Below are 27,905 nucleotides of genomic sequence, written 5' to 3'. Positions count from 1 at the left end.
TCAAGATATCAAATGAGTATGATGGGAGAACTTAGCTATTTTCTGTGCCTTCAAGTCAAGAAGATTGAAGAAGGAACTTTTATTTGTCAATCTAAGTACACCAAAAATTTGTTAAAGAAATTTGGGATGCAAGACTATTCAAGTGCATCCACTCATATGGCCACTGCAACAAAATTGGATAAGGATACTGGTACATCAGTAGATATTACTGATTACAGAGGTATGATTGGCTCACTACTCTATCTAACTACAAGTAGACCTGATATCATGTATGCGACCTGTCTTTGTGCAAGATTTCTAGCAGATCCAAGAGAACCTCACTTAACAGCTGTAAAAAGAATTTTCAAGTACCTTAAGGGTACAACTGATCTAGGATTGTGGTATCCTAGGGAATCAGACTTTAAGCTAATAGATTACGCAGATGCAGATTTTACAGGATGCAAAATTGACTGGAAAAGCACAAGTGGAAGCTGCCAATTTCTTGGAGGCAGATTGGTTTCTTGGTTTAGCAAGAAACAGAAGTCAATTTCCATATCAACTGTAGAAGCAGAATACATTATTGCAGGAAGCTGTTGTGCACAGATTCTTTGGATGAAGAATCAGTTACTGGATTATGGGTTAACATATTCCAAAATCCCTATTTATTGTGATAATCAAAGTGCTATTTCTATGACAGGTAATCTAGTTCAACATTCAATGACAAAGCACATCAGCATAAGGTACCACTTCATAGGGGAACATGTGGATAAAGGTACAGTGGAATTGCATTTTGTTCCAACAGATCAACAACTAGCAGATATCTTCACAAAACCACTGTGTGAAGCTACTTTTACAAGATTGGTAAATGAACTTGGAATGACTTCAGGTTCTTTCTCTAAATCTGCTTAGTTTATGTTCTGATACATCAGACTTTATGATCAGTATTTACAGATATTACTATCTAAGTGCTTAATTTAAAATTTTCTAAGTGTTGATTATTGTCTGATGTGTATTTCTAAGCTCTGATGGTGATCTGAATGTTTCTGTGACTATTCAATCCAATGAGGATAACTGTGCTAAATGCTGACCTAGTAGTCTTTAATATACTAATAATCCCATGTTTGAAGTAATTGTTTATGTGAAAATCTTTTAACACAAGCAAATTCTGATATTGAGCTTGGTTAAAGTTTACTTTGTGTATCTTATTACTAAGTCAAAAACTAGAATAGTGCTTCTTATCTGTTAAGTTCTGATGTTAGTAAATCTGATGGATGTACTAAGTGTTGATAAGCCTCACTTATTAAAAGAAAAAGAAAGAAAAGAAATAAAAATCAGGTACTCCTGTGAATCTAGAGTAAAAATGTGGAAGCGAAGACCCAAGTGCATTGCTGGTATTAAGTAATATGCATTAGAAAAGCGAAATAAAATTTTCTTGGTGACTTTTCACATTCTCTGATTACTGGAGAAATACTCTGATAACAGCATAAATTCTGATAAGCAGTCGTGACTCACTTACACTGAGAAGACACTGTAAAAAGGAATTTCAAAAGATGCATAACATGAGCACAAAACAGTTGAGGTGGACTCATGCATGAACTCATTCTATAGTAGACTTCAGAATAATAATAGATTTTGAGCAAAGTTCTTAGTTCTGCCTTATTTCGAAGATGTACTGAAGTGAATCAGACTTTACTCTTTATCTGATATTTAGCTTATTGCACACACTTACACTCCATATGAATGCTGAAAATTAATGTGGTGATAAATGTTGTTTCAGATGAACAGTTTAAGTGTCAGTTGCATAAATTATGAGGACAAGTTCTGATGGAAGTTCTGATGATTAAGTTCTGATGAAACCATATCAGTATTTATGTGAAGAATTACAGAAATAAACATTCATTTTTCGAGTAAAGGAGCCATATTCTGATGACTTTTAATTTCTGATAATAATCAACTTCTGATGTTGACGTGGCAGTATTTATTTACTTGGTTTATTTTTAAGTCAATACTTGAACGGTTATATTTTTCAGAATATTAGATTATGTGAGATAAAGCAGTAATAATCATTTGTTTAGTGGGAACGGTTTTTTTTTAAAACTGAACGCGCAATGTAATCATTACTTATTTACTGTGCCCATTAATTTTTTCCTTAACTACTGCATGGCTGACAGGTGTAAAGGTCTGTTCCACTTCTCAATAACTGCTGTCACGTGGGTTGTCTAAGTAAAAGAGATAAAAGATTTTCAAATCTTTTATTCACATATCTATTTTATTCACTCTCTCTCTTTTTCTTATTTTCTCACATTTTTTTACGGCTCTATACAGACTTTTCATCAAACACCTTTCAGGCAAACTAATTTCTCACTTATTTTTTATGGCGCCCAAGGATTTAATTATTGATGGAGTGAAGTTTGTACCAAATAACTATGCTGCAATCCTGAACAAAGCTGAAGCTCCATCAGATCTGCACTTTTTGTAAGATTTCTTAGCTAAGAGTGAGATTGGGTACGCTTTGACCCAACCTCAATCTATTTCAAGCAAACAAGTGCTGACATTTTGGCGAACTGGGCTTTTTGATGATGGTGGTGTTGCTGGTTCACCAAGCATAATTTTCACATCAGGAGATGTCGAGTATGTGGTGACCCCAGGAGCAGTTCGTAAAGCTATCCACTTACATGAAGGTTGTACATTCTCAACAGTGGAGGATCCTATTTTACAGCAGCTTATGGCCAGTCTGGGCTATGAGAAAAGTTTGGGAAAGCTGGGTCAACTAAAAAGATCAAATATCCGAAAGGAATGGAGCTTTTTCTTTGATTGTATCACAAAGGCATTCGCCAATAAATGCTCCAATTTTGATGATATTCCCATCATGAGTCTGTAAATCGGGTATGCCCTTATTCATCAAACTCATATTGATTTAACAAGTGTTGTGCTAGGTTTCATAGGGGATAGGATGATAGAGGATAGGAATGTAGTATATTTTTCTAGATTATGTCATCTTATATATAGTTACTGTTGTGCTGATGAACCCCAATTGTTCAGTGACCATATTTCACCCTTTAAGCTTGCAAAAAGGGCCTTGAATGATTTTTTAAATGCTGATAATAAGAAAAAAGTGCTGAGACCCTTACAAATTCTTCAGTTAGTAAAAAAAATCTTGGTAAATACTGATCCACAAACTTATACATCTGTCTATCTTGATGTTCAACCCACCAACTCATCACAACCAACACAACAGCCATCAGAACATACCACAACTACACAAACACCTCAAACTTCTCAACCTCAACCAACTCAACCCTCTATCAGGACATATTACAAACTAACACAGTCAACTCAATCACAACCTTTAGCACATCCAGTGAAGCCTTCATCTTCAAAACCCAAGAGGACTAAGATAGTACCTCAGTCTCAACAGAAGAGAAGGAGAATTATTCTGAGAGATGAGTCAGATAATGAGGAACAGGTTCCTATATCAGAACCTGTTGTTGAAGAAGCTGATAAGATCTCTTCTCAGAAAGATACTGAAACTGGGAGTTCTAGGCCCCTCAAAAGGCTTAGAAAGCTAAATTCTGATGATGAAGCTCCCAAAGTCTCACCTTCAGCAAAGAGACTTTAAAGGCAAAGAGCCAGGAGGGTTGTAAGTGAATCATCACACTCTGAAGAGGTTCTGGAAGAAGCAGCTAAGGAAGGGGGTCAGGAATCTCTGATCCCAACAGAACCTATAGTAATTGAATTACTTCCCACAATTGAATCAGACTTTATTCAAGCTCAAAAGTCTCCTATTCAAGAGCAAGAGGATATTTCATAGCAAGTGCCCACACCTCCTGTGTCTCCTATAATTGATCCAGTACATGCTGAAGACCCAGGTACAAGTGCTGAAATAGACATACATAACTTGGTTGTGCCTGAGGTTCTGTACTTGGAAGCTCCACCAACTCAACTCACTCCACCAACAACACCAATTTTGGATGCTGATTTCAATGCAGACATTCCAACAACACCAGTTCTGAATCTAGATGATGAAGATCATATTGAAAGCGGGCATCAAAATTTGGATGTTGATCAGAACTTAGTTGCAGATCAGAATTTTGAGGATGATGTTGAAGCCTCTATAGCCTCACATACTATTATTTTATCAGAGGATGCTGATACTGCAAGCTCTGTAAGTTCTGATGCTGACAATGCTGAATCTACTGGTGAAGCTGCTACTAATCTAGATGCTGATGCAGCTCTTCCTTCAGGACATGCACCTCAACAAACAGTTAATAAAGCTAATTTGATCAAGAAGTTTGTTAGAGAGGATGCACCAGTACCTTGGAGTGAAACTCCTAGAGGAAATGAGTAAACTAAGGAATGGAACACATTTAGTTTTGTTCCTACTGAAAAAATTCTTGCTGAGCACCTGGCTAAGGCTGATGAAATGCCAATAAATGATGATTTCAAGGCACAACTGGGAGTTACTGCAGTGAGTACTAGGCACCTTCAAGGTCAATACTCAATAACTCATGACAAGGTAAACAAAATTCAAGAATCACTGATCCAGGAAGATATGAATATAAAATTGGAAAAGAACGGGTTTTTAAACCAACCTTTGACAGAATTGGGTATATTGAAAAAACTCAGGAGAAGCAACAAGATCAGATTTCTAAAATTCTAAAGAATCAAGTTTCTCAGCAAACTCAACTCAATGAGATCCAATCCTCAGTGGAATTGTTAGTCTCTCTTCTTCTGCCTGCTGATGCCAAAAAGGGGGAGAAAGTAATTAAGTCCAAATGCAAATCTAGTCAAGTACTAAAGGCTAAGGATGATGGAAATGATGACCAGGGAAACTCTGGAATGGGTAGAAGTCATGGTCAAGGAAAAGGTTTTTCATCAAGCAAAGCTGGAACAACAAGTCAAAGAACAAGTTCTGATACTGGGAGAAGAATAAGTTTTGATGCTGGTAAAAGGATAAGTTCTAATTCTCATGCATTTGTACTTAATGTTTTTGACATCATCAAATATCTGTTAAACTTGTATATTATGCTAATTTACAAGTTGGGGGAGATTGTTAGATATATTTGTGATGTCATGTCTAATATGATTTGTGTTTAGTTTTCAGATCTTACTTAACAGGACAGATCAGGACTTAACTGGAAATCGGTACTTATACTGAAGTCAGGACTTAAGATATCAGAACTTAAGTTGTCAAAACTTAAGTTATCAGGAGATATTTATCAGGAGATAATATCAGGACTTAAGGAGACGTTCAGATAAAGAAAGGCGGCTGATTGAAAGGAAAGAAGATCAAAACAAACATAAGAAGAGATATGCATGAAGAAGAATTCTATGAAGAATAGAATACTTGGAAGAAAAGATAACTAGTTGATATATATTAGGAAGCAGAATTATATTCGATATTAATTAAAAGATTATCTTGTAACTGTGTAGTATATAAACACAGACATAGGGTTTACACTATATGTGTTATCTTAATCGAGATTATTATTCATTGTAACCCTAGCAGCTCTCGTGATAATTTGTTTATCACTGAGAGAGAACAGTTCTTTGTAATAGAGTTTATTGTGTTGAATAAAATTTGTGTTCTATTACTTGAGTTCTTATATTCGATTTGATTGTAGTAAACACTGTATTCAACCCCCTTCTACAGTGTGTGTGACCTAACAATGAAACTTTACTGAGTTGCATGGAGTTTGAATCCAAGTTCCTTGATACTTCCCCTGAGTATGACACTTCAACTCTATTAGCAGTTAATGTCGTTTCAGTTTCTCTATTGACTGATAGCTCATCATAGGGTAACTCATCTTTATCAATGACTATTTTGTTGATTTGATCAATGGTTATTCCATTTTTTTGTTCAACCTCTATTTTCACATGTCTTGGATTAGCAATATCATTGATGATTTCTCTGAGAACATCATCATCTATTTTCCAGTCATTCTTCATAACATATGTTCTGAGAGCATCTTCAAAGATTTGATCGCTCAATCCTTGAACCTTTTTTTCATTATATGTCACACCCCCAATAAAATAAATATAACTATTACAATATTTAAAAGTAAGTAAACATAACTGAATCCAAGATCTTACAGTTTAGGGTTTGGAACAGCCGAACATTACCATCTATTACAACTGATTTTAATATCGAGTCCTCACACAAAACTATCTCTTATTCTACCTGAGCTCGGACATACGCATCAGCGTCACGGGTCTTACGTGTTGTCTGCTTGAATCTAACCATAGCTGCTAGCTGTAATATCAGGGTAAAGCAAGGAGTGAGCCAAATGCTCAACAAGTGCTAAACAATACGATACAAAACATAAATCGAGATATATATTAAAGAATGACAATGTGAAGATATAATTGATAATAATCAGAGATGAAATTTTTGGGTGATGGCATCATTTGCTTGTATCAAAACATTTTCAAAATCATATATTAATCAAAATCATTTTATGACGCTACGAATTACAGTCGGTGATCAGCCGCGAAGTAATCCCGAACCTCGCTGGGTTCTAAAACATTAATGGGATCCCTAGACAACTTTTAAGCCTACAATATAAGTGTGGAAATGAGTCGCGTCTCAGTCCAGATCCACTATTCAAAGAAAACATTTATCCCCCTTTGGGACTGAAAATCCACATTTTAATCATTTCAAAAACTGATGCCGATTTATAACAAAATCTCTTAAGTAGTAAACATTTTTATCAAGGGATTATAGATCAACTTGAAACACTGGAAATATGTCACAAAATCTCAGGGCCATGATTCACTAGACTTTATTAAATCGGGGTACTTGAACAGTTTCTATTTACTAGAATTTTGACAAGGAGATTTAATAGGGGTTTTGGATAATAGGAAGGAGTAATGCCAAACTAGGCTTAAAGCAATGGTTTTAGACAAGGTATAGGTATTAGAACATCAAGATGATAAGCACTACTGGTTCTAAGTATGATAGAGGTGTTAAAATACAAAGAAAGTGATCATCATCTCAAGGTATAACAGGGTATCAAGATTTAGGGTAAGGATATGGTAATCAAACAATCATGAACGACTTTAAGAAATGATTGGCTTTTAGGTATCAAGATAAAATTTCTATCGAGGTTATTACAAGAGTTGAATCAAAACATCATGGTGCAATATCAAGATTTCTCAGGATGTAATAGCATGATAATCAAAAGGATCAATAAAGTATTATAACAAATCTCTATTTTATCATGGCATCACCATTACTTTGGTATACTAGCATGGTATAACTTTTGATCTACTTTCAATAAGTACTTGAGGGTTCATGGCATTTCTATATAATACGAAGATAGATTTGAGAATCACTAGGTCCGGGTATAACAAGATAAATCAGGATACTCACTTCATATATACATAGGAACTAGTTATCACACATTTATAGTGTAAACGAAAAAAGCAGGTTGAATCACTTGCACAATATAAGTTTACAAGGGAAGGACACTTGCCTTGAGAAAGGCTGGTCTGGTCTGGCTGGTAGGAGCAACTGGAAGCTTCACTCGACATTTATGGCAAGTTTACCCTCGTCTCGAGATCCTACATAAATAATAATAATCCTCATTATAATATATTCTCAGCAACTTAACCTATTTACAACACAAATGGCACTTAGGCCTATATGCACGCAATTTATATTTACCTTATAAATATAATTATACAGATAGCCACATATACTCACATATCATATTTTAATACCAAATAATATCACACACACCATAATGCAACACTAGGCTTGGATGATCTCGACTCATAACTTAAGTCACTTGGTCGCTAAACTAGACAAAGTCTCTAAATTTTGGCTTCCTTACTCTATGGTTTCTTGAGTGCATTAGACACTCTTACACTACAAGTTTACCTCCAAAACTTCTACACTAGACTCTTCTGATCATAAGGTATCTCCCAAACTTGATGTGGCTCAAGGGCCTAGCTTGGGCCTCCTTGGGCCTAAGCTTAAAGTCCATGGTTCCCCTGTTTTTCTGGGCAGAAAATGCCCTGACTTAAATTTACCTTGTGACACATGATTCTAACTCAAATCCTATGAACTATGGCTGGAAAAACTCCTCTGACACTCCCTCTAACTAAGGCTCAATAGGCCCTAATGAGGGCCTACCCATGACATGGTCAAAACTTCCTATTTCTAAGTTGCAACAAAACTGTTCCCTGCTGGATAGATTTTGTGATTTCACTCGTGCACCTAACCAAACGACTTACAAACCTACAACAAACACCTAAAACCTTTTATATACTCCTAGTTCTAGCTTCTGGTGGCTTGGGCCTCAAAGTGCACAACAAATGCTCATTCAAAACTTCCCCATAAACTAGTGCGTCAAATCTGGAAAAATGCAAACACTAACTAATCCCTTTCCACCTTGACTCCCACTTAATAACCAAGCATCCAACCTTTAACAAAGCAAACCTAGTGCATCAATATCCTAAAATAGTGCCTAAACAGGAGGGGAGATCATCCATGCCCAAGAACATCAACATGCAACTAAAAATATAACACGCAACTCATGAAAAACACTTAACAAGATTTCGGCTAAGGCATAAAGTTTAATTTCTTGCAAATTCGACTTATACCTATTGCTCATCCTTAATAATCATGAAATATATCTTCTTTTAACTATTAATAAGAAATTTATCATGGAAACAATCTATTTTAAGCACACATATTTCGAATTTATAGAATTTTAGACATAGCAACATGATTTCAAAAAGAGTAGCATGAAAAGCATGGTTGATCATCATTTTAATGTCTTAAAACTAGCATGAATGGCTAAACATAAATATATAATGATATTTAGGTAGCATGCAAAGGATTTTAAATCATGATATCTCCATAAAACACTTAGTTAGCACATATATAAAATATATCTCATTGAGAGCTCTTGAATTTACAAGAATCAAGAGTTTCTCTTTGGAGATCACATAAGAACTACACATACATCCATGGAACTTCAACTTCCAAGCCACAAAAATCTTGGAAAGTATATAAGATGAATGTAGGTAGAAGATTTACACTTGGGAAGATGAAGAATGAAATGAAAAATGGAAGGGGGGTAGGGGAATGATGCTTCGGCCGAGAGCAATGGTGGGAGGGGGAGGAGAGAAAAATTATGGTGTGTTGGAGTGTGGAGTGAGTGGAATGACTTCTCCCACTTTGATTTTTAGTTTTATGCTTTTTGGTTGACAAAATAATGAGTGAAAGTGAGAATGTACAAAAATGTCCTCTAACTAAAGTTAGGCCATTTTGCATGCAAGACTAATGTGGTAATTTAGTAATCAACAAATGAGTTAGTGGGGATGGAAAGGTCTTATATGCCCTTTGAGAGAATAGAAGGGTGATTTGCATGCAAGGTCTTCTATGTAATTTGCTAATTATAACAAATAAAATTTGTAAAGATTTATTTTTATAAAATAAAATACAAGTTCAAAAATTATAAAATTTATACCATAAAATAACTTGGATTTTTAGAAATTTTATAAAATCACTTTCGAAATTTGTGAACAAAATAACATTTAAAAGAAAATTTCTCCAAGGTTTAGAATATTCCTTATAAATCAGAAATAAGGGAAATAAATAAACTCTTGCTTTGAAAAATCATATACTACATAAAGCAAATTTAAAATGCAGAAATTTTTCATTCACACAAGATACAACCATTAAGTATATTTACTTTCGGCTTTAATATCACACAAAATCCACAAATAATATTACATAAAATGCCGGTCGTAACATCCTCTCCCCCTTAAGGGATTCTGTCCCCAGAATCTAAGAGAACAGATGAGGATACCGGGAACGCATATCAGACTCTAACTCCCATTAATTTTAAAGCATCACATTTTAAAAATTGTTGCAGTCAAACAACCATACCTTCATCTCCCCTTATGTTTATCCATATTGAACCTTCTTTGCTGATCCAGCTATAAGTATCAATTTTACCATAACTCACTTACTTGAGTGGGAAAGCCCAACCATCCCTTGATGAACACACTTAAAGTTTCTTCGTAACTAGCATTTCTTCGATCTTGAATCTTTATGACAAATATCTCCCACCTGATTGGGGTATGCTTCATCTTCACAACGTATTAATCGAGTATCTGGGTATTATTAAGAATTTCTTCATTCGCTTCCGTTGTCCAATCAATCAATTGCCTTATCCGATATACGCAGCTTTACTTTCTTAGTCCTCTAGTTAATTTACTTCATACGGTTCGCTAACTACTCCAATTCAAGCCAAAATAGCATACTTGAAACGTATCATGTATGTAACGACCGATAAATTACGCTTGTATTATGTTCTAATAAAGATATTTTATGTGTATTATTATGTAATTAAGTGTGTTAAGTCGTAAAACCCTAACTGATATGTGCTACGTGTTGTTTGTTTTGATCGTAATGTGTTTTGGGTAACTATTGAGTGTTTTATTATAAGTTATAGGTTTTATATCAAAACCCGTACAGCTCAAACAGTATTTTAAAAGCCCGTATTTCAAACAAAACTATTGGCCTTATTTTTTCAAAAACGATCTAGACCATATCGCTATTCTGAACCCCTAGACGTTTTACAAATTTACCTCTTTCGCGAAAAATGACTTTTCCAGACCCCTTCGGGAGTAAAAAACCCCACAAAAATCACATTTTTATTTTTATATGATCATGAAATTAGCAAACATCATTTTTCTTTGCATTTTTGTAATATTCACAATTTTTGGCATATATTTTGTATTTATTGGATATTTAAGAAATCATAATTAATACCCAAAAATTATAAAAATTGGGGCCAACTATTTTTATTAGATGTGTCATTAGCCCCTTAATTTTATATGGGGGTATTATTTTCATAAATATAAATAGCTGATTATTAATAATTAATTATTTAATTATTCATAAAAAAAATTAGAAAAATCAAGAAAATCCCCAATTTTTTGAAATTAGGGTTTGGAGTTCTGGGAATCAAATCAGATTTTGAAGGTGATTCTGTTAACCAAATTGAACATGTAAGTAACCGTTTTGAAGCTAGTTGATTATAGTTTCTGATTATGCAATCTTTTTTAGTGTTTGATTAACCGTATTTAAATTCATAATTTTTGGGTTAATTCTTGAATTCGGGTTTTGATTATTGTTAGTTGTTAGAAGATTCTGATGTTATAGGCGTGTAAATCGTTGAATTCTCGATCGTTTGGCACCAGTTTCGTTAGGTTTGGTTCACGAATTAGGGTCGTCGGAAACCGCCATTACCGGCGACGTTCTTTGCATTTTCTGGCCTCGAATCGTCGAGGGAGGAGATGCCTGTGTTGTTGTGGACCAGAAACGGGGAAGAAACAAGCTGGAATCACAACGTTTGGTCGTCATTTTCGTACCAGAACGACCACCGACGGCGGATCCGCGGTGGCTGTTCTTCTTGACCCCACCGGGTCCGTGGATGACCCGTTAACCCAGGGGTTCAACCCGGTTTCAATCCACCAAACCCTAAACTAATTCCCTGATTTCTGTTTTTGATTTTCTTAATAATTTACTTATATTTTAGTAAATCAAAAATCAGTTTTATAAATTCCAAAAATCAAATAAAAATTAGTTTTAAATTTTGAAAATTATTATAATTAATTTCTAAATTATTTTATTAATTTAGAAATTTAAATTGATTATTTATTTAATTATTTATTTATTTATTTATTTATTTATCTATTATTTAATTATTAAGTAATTAATTAATAAATAATATTAAAAATATATCTAATAATTCGAATAATAATTCGATAATTAGTCGAATAATGCGAGTAACTCGTAGTTGTACGAGTAGTAGTTTGATAGGTTGGATTCATTATTCGAGCGTTAGTTTACTTATTCGAATATTGTTGTAATAGTTATTTGTATCGAATAATTATTCCTAAATGATCGATTTAATCGTATAATTTGTGATTAATTGTAATAATTTGTAATTAATTATAAAAATTAGGGATTAATTATTTTAAAATACAATAAATGTTAAATAATTATTTAAAAATATATTTAAGGTTTACTTAATTATGATTAATTAATTATAATTGATTATTAATTAATTAAATCTTGTTTATTGCGTAGTAATTAAATCGTTAGTCCGATTTGAGTGAAACGAAGACCCTTAGACTCAGAAAAATGACCCGATTCCATTAAAAATAATTATAAATCATATTTTATTTCGAAAGCGAGTCGTCTTATGGTAGTTAATTGCTTGCAGACCCTATTAGGGGTATAATCGAGCCTAATAAATCCCGAAATATTATAAATCGAACTAGATAGTGTTTGTTATTGCGAGTTCAAGTTTAGCATTGATTCTAAAAATAATTATAAGTCTAAAATCAATTATATGCCTTATGTGCTATGTGCTTTACGTGATTATGTGAACCTTATGTACAATATAATTATATACGCGAGTCAGATAGAATCGTATGGGTAGACGATTAGGGCTACGTGGTATCAATTCGAGATACGCGTATAAAGTAAGTTATCTAAACGAATATATTTCCATGATAGATTCAGTACCAACAAGATGAATCAAGCCAAAGGCAGAAGGCAGTGAGGCATACAAGGAGAAGTGCATACTAGGCAAGTTTTTCCCCTATTCTAAGTTCAGAATAGTATACCCCACTTTCCATATCAATTATACCTTGATAATTCTTGTTCATATACATTGATACACAATTATTGATTATCATTTCTATTTCATTTCGATTCTTGATTTCTCCTAATTTATTGAATCCTCTATTCAAATTCCAATACTTTTACCCTTGTTACATATACTCTGATATATCCTGATGTTGGGATACATCATAAGCATACCGATTATTCCGGATGCTAAGCTATGGACTGGATGGTTATGATGCGGGTCGGGTATTAACCGAACCCTTGATTATGAGGCCATAGTTGCCTGGATACCCCTTATGTTGGTTGGGTTTATACAGTTGGGTATAGATTCACACTGTATCCTGACTGATCAGCAGGTTATAGTGCATATGTTGGTTCTTGTTCCCAGTCTCGTTCATTTGGCACTTGCCAGTAATGGAAAATTATTATTCTATACAGGAACAAATGGTTATTTAAACCAGCAGATTATCGATTTATTTATTCTTCTCTCTTTATACTATATACATTGTTGCAGGCTTGTTGAGCAATTTTGTCTCACCCCCTTTTATTGTTATTCACATTATTTTTTCAATTAAGGTAGATAATGAAATCCATCAGAACTTGAGTTGTCAAGAAGCGAGTCAAGCAGTGGGACCCTCTTATACCAAGGGTGTTTGTCCCTATCCCAGAAGAGAGGTTTGAGTTACCAGATCAGGTGTAACAGGATAAGTAATAGTGATAGTTTGAATACAGGTTGTTTAGTTTAAAATTTGAATAGAATAAATTTTTGTAATAAAGAGAGTTCTTGAGATAGTTAATTCAGTTTGGTTTGTAATAAAGTTGGTTGTGGTTCTTGTTTTCAATCCTTAACCTTGAAAAGATCCTGAGTAGTAGTAGTTCGGGGTAATTATTTTATTTACATTTTGCTTGTACAGGTTTAGTGAGTAGTTAGTGTTAATAATGCCCCAAATCTATACCCCAGATTTGGAGGGTGTTATAGTTGGTATCAAAGCTTAGGTTTTGGCCCTTGAAAATAAAAATATTAGAGTTAAGATAAGATAGGGAGATCACCTGAGATAGGAGTATTGGTATTAGGGTTGATTATTTTCCTCATTATGAGCCGGAGATACCTGACTTTCCACCGTTAGAGTTTCCGATATTTGATATTCCTGATATGGTTGACATTCCCCAGTGGGAGGAGTTAGAGCTGCAGATTCTGGCACCACAGCCTGAGATTCCATAGTTCCAGCCAGAGCCACCTATGTATGCACCCCAAGAGCAGCCTATTTTATTTCCTGCAACATTGGCTATTTATGCACCTATACCTGGGATATACCAGTTTCCACAGCAGGAGTTCATGGATGAGGTAGTTATTGACCAGCGATTACCTACCCGAGGTTCCCAGACTGATCTTCATGAGCCTCATATGGTGTCTTACCAGAGGTTCCAGAGTGAGAGAGAGTAGCGGCTGAGATGGCAGGACCAGTGTCGAGAGATACTGGGATTATTCGAGACTAGAGAGGATGGACCGGTCAGAGCACTCCAGCCAGACTATATACTGAGAGAGAGACTTCATCAGATATACCGAGCCAGTTCTCAGGAGATGGTTAATTTGAGACAGCAGGATGTGCGCACCGAAGCAGTATATCACAGGGTGATGAGACTTACCAAGGTCATGCTAGAAGCATTACAGCAGGAGTTGAGCCGTGTGCCACCCAGATTTTGATTGCAGCTGACACCAGAGTATTGTACCTTGTGTATCATATGTAGATAGATACAGTATAGTATAGTATGACTAGTTTGTATGCGTGTAGCCGCTAGTTTTGACTGAGAGTAGTAGCATGATGACTGATATGTTATAGACCTTTTGTATCAAGCATTGACACCTGCAGCTGGTGTCCTACCTATATATATAAAATAAACCTTTTCACGTTTTCTTTTAATTTCATTCTTTTTAAGCATTTACATTTATTTTACTGTTTTACCATTACATATTTTAAAATGCTGTTTTTATTTACAACCATGTTGTACTCTTTATTTTTCCAAAATTTTCAATTATTTCAAAATGATTTATTTAAACACCACACTGTTTTTAATTACTTGTTTTAGATATTTTGTAAAAAAAAAATTCTTTCTCATATCAACTGTTTAAATTTTGTTTAAATACCATACAAATTGTTTCTTTATCCATAACACCTGTTTAATAAAGTGTTATTAAAAGAACCAATTATTTCATTATCAGAACTATGACACCTAAAAGAAAAACAAGAATCGAGTCATCTAATGGCAATACCAAGGGTCAGAACAATAATAATCCCATGGACAAAATGTTCCACTTCATGCAACAATAGATGATGATAATGCAGCAATAGATGCGGCAACAACAACAGCAATTTCAACAACAAATGCTATACCAAGTCGTTCATCCAGAGCAACAAGCACCACCAGCAGCACCGATAGTTACTTTCAAGCAATTCCAGTCTGTGAAGCCTCCGGAATTCGAAGGTTCCGCAGATCTTATAAAGGCGAGAGCTTGGTTAAAAGAAATAGAGAAGGCCTTTGTGTTGGTTAAATTTGAGGAAGATCATAATACAGATTTCGCTGGTTACTTTCTGAAAGGAGAAGCCAATTACTGGTGGGAATCGAAGAAAGCTTTGGAAGGCGTAGGTGTAGTGACTTGGGATAGATTTACCGATCTTTTTCTGGAAAAGTATTTTCCTCGTTACATGAAGAATCAGATGGAGATTAAGTTCCTGGAGTTGAAGCAGGGTAATTTTTCGGTCACGGATTATGAAGCCAAGTTCACTGAATTAGCCAGATTTGTTCCCGAGCAGGTGGATACTGATGAAAAGCGAGCAAAGAGGTTTTAGCAGGGATTGAAGCCATGGATCCATATCAGGGTAGCAGTGTTCGAGCTGATAACTTATATAGCCGTTGTTCAGAAGGCCATGATTATTGGAGGAGAGAATGAAGCATCTCAGAAAGAGAAAGGACCAGGAAGTTTCCAGAACTGTTCCAACAGAAGGCCAGGATTTCAAGCACGGGGAAATATGAATTTCAGAAGGTCAGAGTAGGGCAACTAGAGGATGGGTAATCGACTCCCAGCCCCAACCAGCAGAGACTTATCCGACCACCTATACCTGATTGCAGAATATGTGGAAAGAAGCATACTGGGATTTGTAACAAGCCAAATATCACGTGTTTCAAGTTCAAGCAGAAGGGACACTACTCTGGAGAATGTCCGATCGGGAAGGCAAAATTCACTTGTTTCCAATATGGAAGGAAAGGATATTACCAAGGATTGTAGGGGAGCAGTAATGGCCGCCAGCATTCCAAGGGTTTTAGCATTACCTCCACCACCACCACCATGGAATCAGCCCAAGGCAAGGAGTTTCAACATGTCAATGAAAGAAGCGGTACAGAGTCCGAATGTGGTTGCAGGTACGCTTCCTCTGAATTTAGTAAATGCTCAAGTATTGATTGATTCGGGAGCTACAATGTCTTTTATTTCTGAAGATTTTATTCCTGAGATATATTGTGAGATTCATCGGTTAGATGAGGTGTTAGTTATAAAATTAGCAAATGATGATCAGGTTGAGGTAGATCGAGTGTGTCAAAGTTGTGATATTGAGATAGCGGGACATCATTTCTCAGTTGACTTGATACCTTTCAAGTTAGGAGAATTTGATTTTATTTTAGGAATGGATTGGTTAGCCAGTAATAATGCTCAGATCGATTGCGCAAACAAGAAGGTAAAACTACGAACCGAAGAAAATGCAACGGTAACGTTCAAAGGTGAACGGCAAAAGCAGAAATTCTTAACGATGGTGCAGACGAGGCGATTACTGCGTCAAGGATGTCAAGCTTACTTAGCCTATGTGTTGGTTACGGAAAAAGAAAGCCCCAAGATTGAGGATATGCCTATAGTTTGTGAGTTTCCCGATGTCTTTCTAGATGAACTTCCAGGATTACCTCCGGATCGAGAAATCGAGTTCACTATTGATTTGGCACCAGGGACTGAACCAATTTTAAAAGCTCTATATCGAATGGCGCATGTTGAAATGAAAGAATTGGCAAAGCAATTGCATGATCTTCTCGACAAAGGAATTATAAGGCCTAGTGTTTCCCCATGGGGCGCACCAGTGTTGTTCGTAAAGAAGAAGGACGGTAGCATGCGACTATGTATCGATTATCGTGAGCTGAAAAAGTTAACTATCAAGAACAAATATCCTTTGCCCCGAATTGATGACTTATTTGATCAATTGAAAGGAGCGACATGGTTTTCGAAAATCGATTTAAGATTAGGTTATCACCAATTGAAGATCAAGGCAAAAGATATTCCAAAAACTGCGTTCTGAATGAGATATGGACATTACTAATTTCTAGGGATGGCGTTTGGACTAACCAATGCACCAACAGCATTCATGGATTTGATGAACCGAGTATTCAAGAAGTATCTGGATAAGTTTATCATTGTATTTATTTATGACATCTTGATTTATTCGAAGACTGAAGAAGAACATGCAGTGTACCTGAGAATGACATTGGAGACATTGAGGAAGGAACAACTTTATGCGAAATTTTTGAAATGCGAATTTTGGTTGAAGAAAGTGCAATTTCTAGGACACATCATCAGTGTTGAAGGAATTCAAGTCGATCCAGCAAAGATTGAAGCTATTCTAAACTGGGAAAGACCAAAGAATCCGACGGAAGTCAGAAGTTTCTTCGAATTAGCAGGTTATTACAGAAGGTTTGTTAAAGACTTTGCAAAGATAGCTACGCCATTGACCAAGTTGACCCGGAAGAATGAAAAATTCGAATGGAACGAGAAATGTGAAGAGAGTTTCCAAGAATTGAAGAATCGATTGTTAATCGCACCTGTATTTATTTTACCTGACGATCAAGGAGACTTTGTTACTTACAGCGACGCTTCTTATCGAGGACTCGGACCTGTTTTGATACAACATGGCAACGTAATCGCATACGCTTCTAGACAGCTAAAGACTCATGAGCAAAAATATCCGACACGTGATTTAGAATTAGCAGCAATTGTATTTGCTCTGAAACTCTGGAGACACTTTCTTTATGGTGAAAGATATGAAATTTACACGGATCATAGAAGTTTGAAGTATATTTTCACGCAGAAAGAACTCAACATGCGACAGCGATGTTGGCTAGAGCTAATCAAAGACTACGACGTATCAATCAATTATCATCCAGGAAAAGCAAATGTAGTAGCAGATGTATAAGTCGAAAGGAAAGATTGCACTTGTTAACATCTTCAGAAGACTTGATCAAAGAATTCGATAAATTGGAAATTGAAGTTCGTGTTCCAGAAAGCTCAACTGAAATGATTTATGCAATGAATTTTCAACCAGAATTATTGGAGAAAATAAGAAGATGTCAAGAAGAAGTAATGAATCATGAAATCGACAATTTTTCATGAGAAGAAAATACCAGGAAGAAATATGACAAGGGAACTTTTCGAGTTGATTCAAGAATCTGGATACCTAACGTACTGGAATTGAAAGCGGAAATTTTGCAAGGCGCTCATAGCTCAAGATATTCAATTCATCCCGGAAGCACCGAGATGTATAGAGATCTGAAGGAAAAATTTTGGTGGCCAGATATGAAGAGAGAAATAGTATAATGGGTCATTAAATGTTATACGTGCCAAAGAGTCAAAGCTGAACATCAACGCCCGAGCGGATTACTACAACCACTAGATATCCCCGAATGGAAATGGAAGCACTTAGCAATGGATTTCGTAGTGGGACTACCAAGGACCAGGGCAAATCACGATGCGATTTGGGTTATTATTGACAGATTAACAAAGTCGGCACATTTCCTTCCAATTAACGAAAGGTTTTTACTTGACAAGTTAGTACATCTATATCTCAAGGAAATTGTGATACGTCATGGAGTACCTGTATCTATTGTATCGGATCGAGATCCCCGTTTTAATTCGAGATTTTAGAGACAATTCCAGGAATATCTAGGAACCAAATTAAACATGAGCACCGCTTATCATCCACAAACGGACGGGCAAAGTGAAAGGACTATTCAGACAATTAAAGATATGTTACGTGTATGCACGATAGATTTTGAAGGCAATTGGGACGAGCACTTACCACTAGTAGAATTCTCTTACAACAATAGCTACCATACAAGTATGACAATGCCACCTTATGAAGCTTTATATGGAAGAAAATGCAGATCACTTACATGTTGGAATGAAGTTGGAGAGCGCAAGATTCTAGGTCAAGAACTAATTCAACAGACCAAGGAAAAAGTAAAACTTATTCGAAAGTGACTCGAAGCAACACAAAATCGACAACGTAAATATGCAGATCCAGCTAGAAGGGATGTGGATTATCAGGAAGGGGAGCATGTACTGCTAAAAGTATCACCATGAAAGGGATTGACTAGGGTTGGTAATAAGGGCAAGCTAAAGCGTCGTTACGTCGGTCCATTTGAAATTCTACAGAGAGTTGGAAAAGTTGCGTACGAATTAGCTTTACCACCCCATATGTAGCATATTCATAATATATTCCATGTGTCCATGCTTAAGAAGTATAACCCTGATACAAGACATGTAATAGAGTATGAACCGATAGAACTTCAGGCAGATTTGTCGTATATAGAACAGCTGGTAAGAATTTTAGATCGGCAAGAGAGAGTATTAATGAATAAGTATGTGCCATTAGTGAGAGTTTTATAGAGAAACCTAGTGGTTGAAGAATCAACCTGGGAGCTTGAGAGTGATATGTTAGAAAAGTACCCTTAGTTATTTTCATAGCGTGATTCTGAGGACAGAATCCTATTAAGGGGGAGAATGTAACGACCGAGAAATAATGTTTGTATTATGTTCTAATAAAGATAATTTATGTGTATTATTATGTAATTAAGTGTGTTAAGTCGTAAAACCCTAACTGTTATGTGCTACGTGTTGTCTGTTTTGATCGGAATGTGTTTCGGGTAATTATTGAGTATTTTATTATAAATTATAGGTTTTATATCAAAACCCGTACAGCTCAAATAGTGTTTTAAAAGCCCGTATTTAAAAAAAATTATTGGCCCTATTTTGTCAAGAACGACCTAGACCATATCCCTATTCTGAACCCCTAGACGTTTTACAAATTTACCTCTTTCGCGAAAAATGACTTTTCCGGACCCCTTCGGGAGTCAAAAACCCCACAAAAATCACATTTTTATTTTTCTATACTCATGAAATTATCAAACATCATTTTTCTTTGTATTTTTGTAATATTCACAATTTTTTGGAATTTTTGGCATATATTTTGTATTTATTGGATATTTAAAAATTCATAATTGATACCCAAAGTTTATAAATATTGGGGCCAAATATTTTTATTAGATGTGTCATTATCCCCTTAATTTTATTTAGGGGTATTATTTTCATAAATATAAATAGCTAATTATTAATATTTAATTAGTTAATTAATCATAAAAAAACAGAAAAATCAAGAAAATCCCCAATTCTCTGAAATTAGGGTTTGGAGTTCTTAAAATCAAATAAGATTTTGAAGGAGATTCCGTTAACCAAATTGAACATGTAAGTAACCGTTTTGAAGCTTGTTGATTGTAGTTTCTAATTATGCAATCTTTTTTAGTGTTTGATTAATCATATTTAAATTCATAATTTTCGGGTTAATTCTTGAATTCGGGTTTTGATTATTGTTAGTTGTTAGAAGATTCTGATGTTATAGGCGTGTAGATTGTTAAATTCTCGATCGTTTGGCACCGGTTTTGTTAGGTTTGGTTCACGAATTAGGGTCGTCGGAAACCGCCGTTATCGGCGGCGTTCCTTGCATTTTCCGGCCTAGAATCGTCAAGGAAAAGAGGGAGGAGATGTATGTGTTGCTGTGCACCAGAAACGGGGAAGAAACAAGCTGGAATCACGACGTTTGGTCGTCGATTTCGTACCAGAACGACCACCGGCGGCGGAGCCGCGGTGGCTGTTCTTCTCGACCGGATCGGGTCCGTGGATGACCCGTTAACCCAGGGGTTCGACCGGTTTCAATCCACCAAACCCTAAACTAATTCCCTGATTTCTGTTTTTAATTTTCTTAATTATTTACTTATATTGTAGTAAATCAAAAATCAGTTTTATAAATTCCAAAATTTAAATAGAAATTAGTTTTAAATTCTGAAAATTATTATAATTAATTTCTTAATTATTTTATTAATTTAGAAATTTGAAATTGATTATTTATTTAATTATTTATTTATTTATCTAATATTTAATAATTAAGTTAATTAATAAATAAGATTAAAAATATATCGAATAATTCGAATAATAATTCGATAATTAGTCGAATAATGCGAGTAACTCGTAGTTGTACGAGTAGTAGTTCGGTAGGTTGGATTCATTATTCGAGCGTTAGTTTATTTAAATGAATATAGTTGTAATAGTTATTTGTATCGAATAATTATTCTTAAATGATCGATTTAATCGTATAATTTGTGATTAATTGTAATAATTTGTAATTAATTATAAAAATTAGGGATTAATTATTTTAAAATACAATAAATATTAAATAATTATTTAAAAATATATTTAAGGTTTACTTAATTGTGATTATTTAATTATAATTGATTATTAATTAATTAAATCTTGTTTATTGTGTAATAATTAAACCGGTAGTCCGATTTGAGTGAAACGAAGACCCTTAGACTCAGAAAAATGACCCGATTCCATTAAAAATAATTATAAATCATAATTTCTTTCGAAAGCAAGTCATCTTATGGTAGTTAATTGTTTACAGGCCATATTAGGGGTATAATCGAGCCTAATAATCCTGAAAAATTATAAATCGAAGCAGATAGTATTTTTTAATGCGAGTTCAAGTTTAGTATCGATTCTAAAAATAATTATGAGTCTAAAATCAATTATGTGCCTTATGTGCTATATGATTTACGTGATTATGTGAACCTTATGTACTATATAATTATATACGCGACTCAGATAGAATCGTATGGGTAGACGATTAGGGCTACGTGGTATCAATTCGAGATACGTGTATGAAGTAAGTTATCTAAACAAATATCTTTCCATGATAGATTTAGTACCAACAAGATGAATCAAGCCAGAGGCAGAAGGCAATGAGGTATATGAGGTGAAGTGCATATCAGGCAATTTTTTCCCCTATTCTAAGTTCAGAATAGTGTACCCCACTTTCCATATCAATTATACCTTGATAATTCTTGTTCATATACACTGATACACAATTATTGATTATCGTTTCTATTTCATTTTGATTCTTGATTCTCCCAATTTATTGAATCCTCTGTTCATATTCCAATACTTTTACCCTTTTTACATATACTCTGATATATCCTGATGTTGGGATACATCATAAGCATACCGATTATTCTGCATGCTAAGCTATGGACTCGATGGTTACGATGTGGGCCGGGTATTAACCGGACCCATGATTATGAGGCCATAGTTGCCTGGGTACCCCTTATGTTGGTAGGGTCTATGCAGTTGGGTATAGATCCGCATTGCATCCTGACTGATCAGCAGGTTATAGTGCATATGTTGGTTCTTGTTTCCAGTCTTGTTCATTTGGCACTCGCCAGTAATGGCAAATGATTATTCTATACAGGAACAAATGGTTATTCAAACCAGCAGATTATCGATTCATTTATTCTTCTCTCTTTATACTATATACATTATTGCAGGCTTGTTGAGCAATTTTGGCTCACCCCCTTTTATTGTTATTCACATTATTTTTCAGTTATGGTAGAGAATGAAACCCATCAGAACCCGAGTTGTCAAGAAGCTAGTCAAGCAGCAGGACCCTCTTATACCAAGGGTGTTTGTCCCTATCCCAGAAGAGAGCTTTGAGTTACCAGATCAGGTGTAACAGGATAAGTAATAGTGATAGTTTGAATAAAAGTTGTTTAGTTTAAAATGTGAATAGAATAAAGTTTTGTAACAAAGAGAGTTCTTGAGATAGTTGATTCAGTTTGGTTTGAAATAAAGTTGGTTGTGGTTCTTGTTTTCAATCCTTAACCTTTAAAAGATCCTGAGTAGTAGTAGTTCGGGGTAATTATTTTATTTATATTCTGCTTGTACAGGTTTAGTGAATAGTTGGTGTTAATAATGCCCCAAATCTATACCCCGAATTTTGAGGGTATTATAATGTATACAGATTTCCGCCTCCTATTTGATGTCCTTGTAACAACCACGTTATTGGCATAATGGTTCTTCTCTACACGTTTATGTCCACCATTTATTGACTTGCAATTATCCACACTCATCATATAACTCCATCTGCTACACGGGTTTATTTCACGTCCTTTTTAAAACATTCAAAGGATAGACCTTATGCAAGAAGGGAATTTGTGTATATGATTCTGACTGGAACCATTTTGCAAGGGATAAGAGTACAAGGAAACAATCGGAAGGATCCATGAATCAACAAATCATGATTGAATAAGAAAGAATGAATAATAATTTGGATATGAGTGAGACAACCATATTTGTACTCAAGATGGCCAGTCTTTCATACTATATGGCATACAACACATGATTAGGTGGCGTCCCATCAGACGCTTTGTCATTTCGACAAAGCGTCACACCATAACACTGCTTGTCTCAATCTGAAAGCAATATTTTGAAGGAGGAATGATTTAAAAAAGATTCAATAATTTTCTTGTCACCTTATAGAGCTGATCATGAAAGAAGTTCATACTTTACTCGAGATTCATAAGAATATATAGGATTATAGGAAAGAATGATACCATTGGTCGCCATCCACATTTCATCTATTTACAGCTTCAATGCTTGACCGATTAATAGATCTCATACTGACTCGTATATTAACTTTAGAAAGTTCTCTAAAGTGCTTTCTCAAATTGATCATTAGAATAATTTCCCATTTATTAGGTCTTGTATCATTAGTGTAACGCTTCCATGTTCAATATTTTATAATTCGACCCTATTTACGAGATTTACCATCATAACTCCAAATTTCACTTACGCAACTGACAATTCAACATATCCACTCCTTTGCTAATGACATTCTTTCTCTGGAAATTTTCTCAATCTTTTTTGCTCATACCCGGCTTCTCGTGAATCGACGTATTCTTTAAACTCTAATTGTCTCAGAAATTGGATTAATAGTTTCTCCTTACATTGGTTCTGTCATTAAACTTATCAGACAGTATATGCATTTTTCTGCTAGGAACAATCAAATCTTCTCCATAATAGCGAGTCCACCTTACCTTCTAAATAAACCATACTGGCTTCTAGAACAAGCATTCTTCCGGATAACCTGAATCTTATAACAAACAAGAAATCAAGTAGTAGTTTGACAACCAAGTTTTTAAAACTTTTTTATTTAAAGGACTTTTTTTAAAAAAAAAATTTTAGAAAATCTCTTTTGAAAGCTGGTTTAAAATTTTGAAAATCATACACCTGGTCGTCATTACTATATCACTTGGTTGTCGTCCTTCTCAACAACTACAAGGTATTAAATTAGGGAAACAATCAGCAAAGAGCCCATTCATTTCCATATATCTTTTACCCTTTATTGGGTCCATTTTCCTTCATTGGTTGACAAACACTCCAGTTACCGTTGCATATTATCTTATTCATAACTTTACTTCTAACTTTCCATACTGGTAACACTCTCATCATCATCTCTTACGATTACTAAATATATCAAATATATCCAGTACTCATCATATCTATTTTAGAACACCAGGTCGATTTATATCACATTACTTCTATACGTATCATGTTTGGTCACAACATCATCATCTAATTCCAAGAAAACTCTAATCCTCTCAAATTTCTTTAATGATCCATCTAGCTTACTCCACAAGATAATCATGGGTGGCATACTCATTAGTAGCTCCATATAACCTGGTAGCAGCTATTCTCCGGAATATCTAAATTCTCTCTCTAGGTTTCTTCTTACCCTTCTTAATATCTCGTGTATTCACTATATATTGTAGCTCTCGAATCCATCCTCCTAGGTGTTGTTACTTCATAAGATGGGTTTTAAACTGATGGTATAGAACAAGGTGTAGGGTAGACATAAGAGATACACTCACAGCTGAATATCCTGTAGAACCAGAATCAACATGTGGGGGATTCTCGGATAGATAGTCTCGTATCAGGGGATGGGATAATAACTTGAAAAGGTGCAATCGCCGTAACATGATGTGACATGGCTAACACCGGTGGACGAGCAGGGCGTGAATCAGATGATGGTCCTCCGACTGAATGTTCTGAATGATCATACGATACCGGAATAAAAGAATATGCCATCGCTACTATCTGAAAATTGCGTCGCTAGATAAGAATCTCGAATCTTATCATGAATCATACTAAAACCTATTATACAGTCGCACTCAACCTCTGATCATCCTATTTATCTATTTCTTAGTCCTAATCTTAACCCGTTATCCATTCCTGACATTCTAAGCTTGTTTCAGTGACTTATAACATGTGACTCTGATGCCAAACATGTAACGCCCTCCAAACCCGGGTCAAAAGTTTGGGTCTTACAACACACACCACAATATATAAACCTATATATAAAATATAATATGCATTGATCCTTCTTTACACAACCACGGATCGCAACAGGTTAAAGTATGAAAACAAGCCAAAATCTTAACTTTTATTACCTCGTACCAAATCCCAACTAATTCAACTTACAATTGCTAATGATATCATTCTTACAAACTTGCATAACTCATCTATAATATAAAGATCCTACTAGCTCGATCCGACTTAACCTGGAATCATAGCTCGCACACTGGACTGGGAATCCTCGTTACCAACAATTTCCTTTTCAACTGTTGAAAATATAAAAAGGTTTGCAAGAGTGAGCTAACTAGTTCAGCAAGTCATAATAGCAATAACTGAGGTTAAACAATTACCAATTGAAATGATTCAGAAGAATCAAGTTTTTGAATAAGCAATGATTAGAATTGGATATTCACTTTTCATTTTAAAATCCAAGGTTAGGCTACTGATCAGTCACGCACTAACCCCGAGCAAGGCTCCCAGCTTTGCTCTATATACTGGATCCAAGGCAAGCATTGGCCTATTATGACCACGAATCTGGTCTGACCACGAATCTGGTCCATATTTATAAAACCATCCAATTCAAAAAAAATTCAATATGATAACCAATATAATTCAATAAGCTTAATCATAAATAATATTTATCTTAAGGATAAGGTGATTCGCAATACCATGAAGGTATAACAAAGAATTCAAAAAAAGATTGGCTTTCAATCAATGAAAGAATCAGAAAGTAAAAAACCAAAGGTTCAAGGGTTACAAGGATTGGTCTTCTGTTAAACAAGGAATAAGGGTTGTTATGTCAAGTGATTCAATATCAGAAATGAGTATGGGGTAGATATGTATTTCTGTAGTAGTATCGTATGTGTCCGGCTCGTATCCGAGAATTCAACAATCAACGGTTTATGAAGAATAAGGCTTATGGCTCAAGAGCAATAAGATTCAGGGTTCAAGGTTGAATAGTTTAAAGCGATTACAATATTAAACAAGATCTATTCTGAATACTAGCAACATGTTATGAGAAATTTTGAAAATATTTGCAATATATCTTGAAGAAAGTTTAGAAGTACTTGCCTTATCACTAATGATTTCCAACTTTACTTGTACCCATCTAACAGTTTTACTTTTCCATCAATTTCCTTCTTTTTCTATGCCTTGCTTCTATTCATCGATCATTTCTTTCTTTTTTTACACTTCAGTTCTATTTACTGATCACTGGCTTTCTTTTCTATGCCTCGCTTACTCTGCTAGACATCACAAGTATCCATCAATACTCAATCTCGTATCATTCTAATCGTCACATAAACGTCATAAGCTTTTATCTACCCTTCGTTTTACCCAAATCCGACTTACGGATTGAAAGTTATGACTAAAACAGTCAAACAATAACCACATAGGCATATAACACATCAATCAGATAGCATGTAGCACATAGCATACAGGATATTCGATCAAAATAATTTTTCAAAGAAGATTCGGGGTTAAAATGATTTTCCGGGTATTTAATATGAATTTTTGAACATTTTTCAGAATTTAAACGGGACTCCGAATCATCTTATAATTAAATAATAGGGTTCAAATACCCGAATCTGACTTTAAAATAATTTTATAATAATTATTGAGCCTTGAAAATAATTTTAAATGATATTTTTAAAGCTCGAATATATTTTTCGGAATTTTTAAATCAAAATAAATAAGGCTTATTAACCTTTTGGCCCCTAAGGTATATGTGTTTGTACCCATAAACTCCTGAACTCTGCAAGCATACCCTTTGAATATGGGTACACTCGCAGAGTTCAGGGGTTCATGGGTACAAACACATATACTTTAAGGGCCAAAAGATTAATAAGCCAATAAATAATTAAATCCAATTAAATAATCAATTAAAACTAATTAATAACTAATTAAATTGATTAATCAAATAATATTTAAATTAATTGACTAATTAGATAATTAATTATCAACTAAAATTAATTAATTAAATAATTCGATTTTTTAAAAAAAAAATCAGAATTACAAATATTGATTTATGGAATTTTAAATAAATTAAAACAATTTTCTGAAATTAAATTATAACGGAAATATAATTTTTGAAAGTTCATAAAACAGAAATCCAAAATTTGCAAAACTTGGAAACTTTGGGGACTAAACAACAAAAATAGATATTCAGAATTGATTTTTGAAAGAAATAGATTGAAACCGGGTCAGGAAGTCGGGTTGCCGGGTCACCAAGAACATCGGCATATCCCAGAATCCGGCGACCCCTTTCCAATTTCCGGTGATTCCAATTACTGGTCAGAATCGGATGATTCAACCTCGTTCTTGTTTCTTTCTCATCCCAAAATCAGTCAGGAACACAGATAAATCATTCGAACTAACAAACCAAGCACCCAGCTCTGATTCCGGCGAAAATCGAACCAAGCCCGACGAACATCCGGCGAGCTTCGTTCTCGGCCTTCCCAGAATCGTTTGCTACTTTCATATATACGATTCGATTGTAAATTAAATAAGGAACATAATCTAATTGACAGTATCAGTTAATAACCCTTAATTAAGAAACACCCAAAATCAATCAAGAATATTCAAACTAATTATAAACCCTAATTTACAATTTCGAAAATCAAACCCAATTTTGAGCATATTATTGAACTCAAATCAGTCATATAATATATCAAAATGACCAGGATAAAATTATCTACAAAATTAAGCCATCAAATTACA

The sequence above is a fragment of the Apium graveolens genome, chromosome 6 (genome assembly GCF_009905375.1).
Source record: "Apium graveolens cultivar Ventura chromosome 6, ASM990537v1, whole genome shotgun sequence".
In the NCBI taxonomy this organism is placed as follows: domain Eukaryota; kingdom Viridiplantae; phylum Streptophyta; class Magnoliopsida; order Apiales; family Apiaceae; genus Apium; species Apium graveolens.
Note: the sequence above shows the minus strand (reverse complement) of the source record.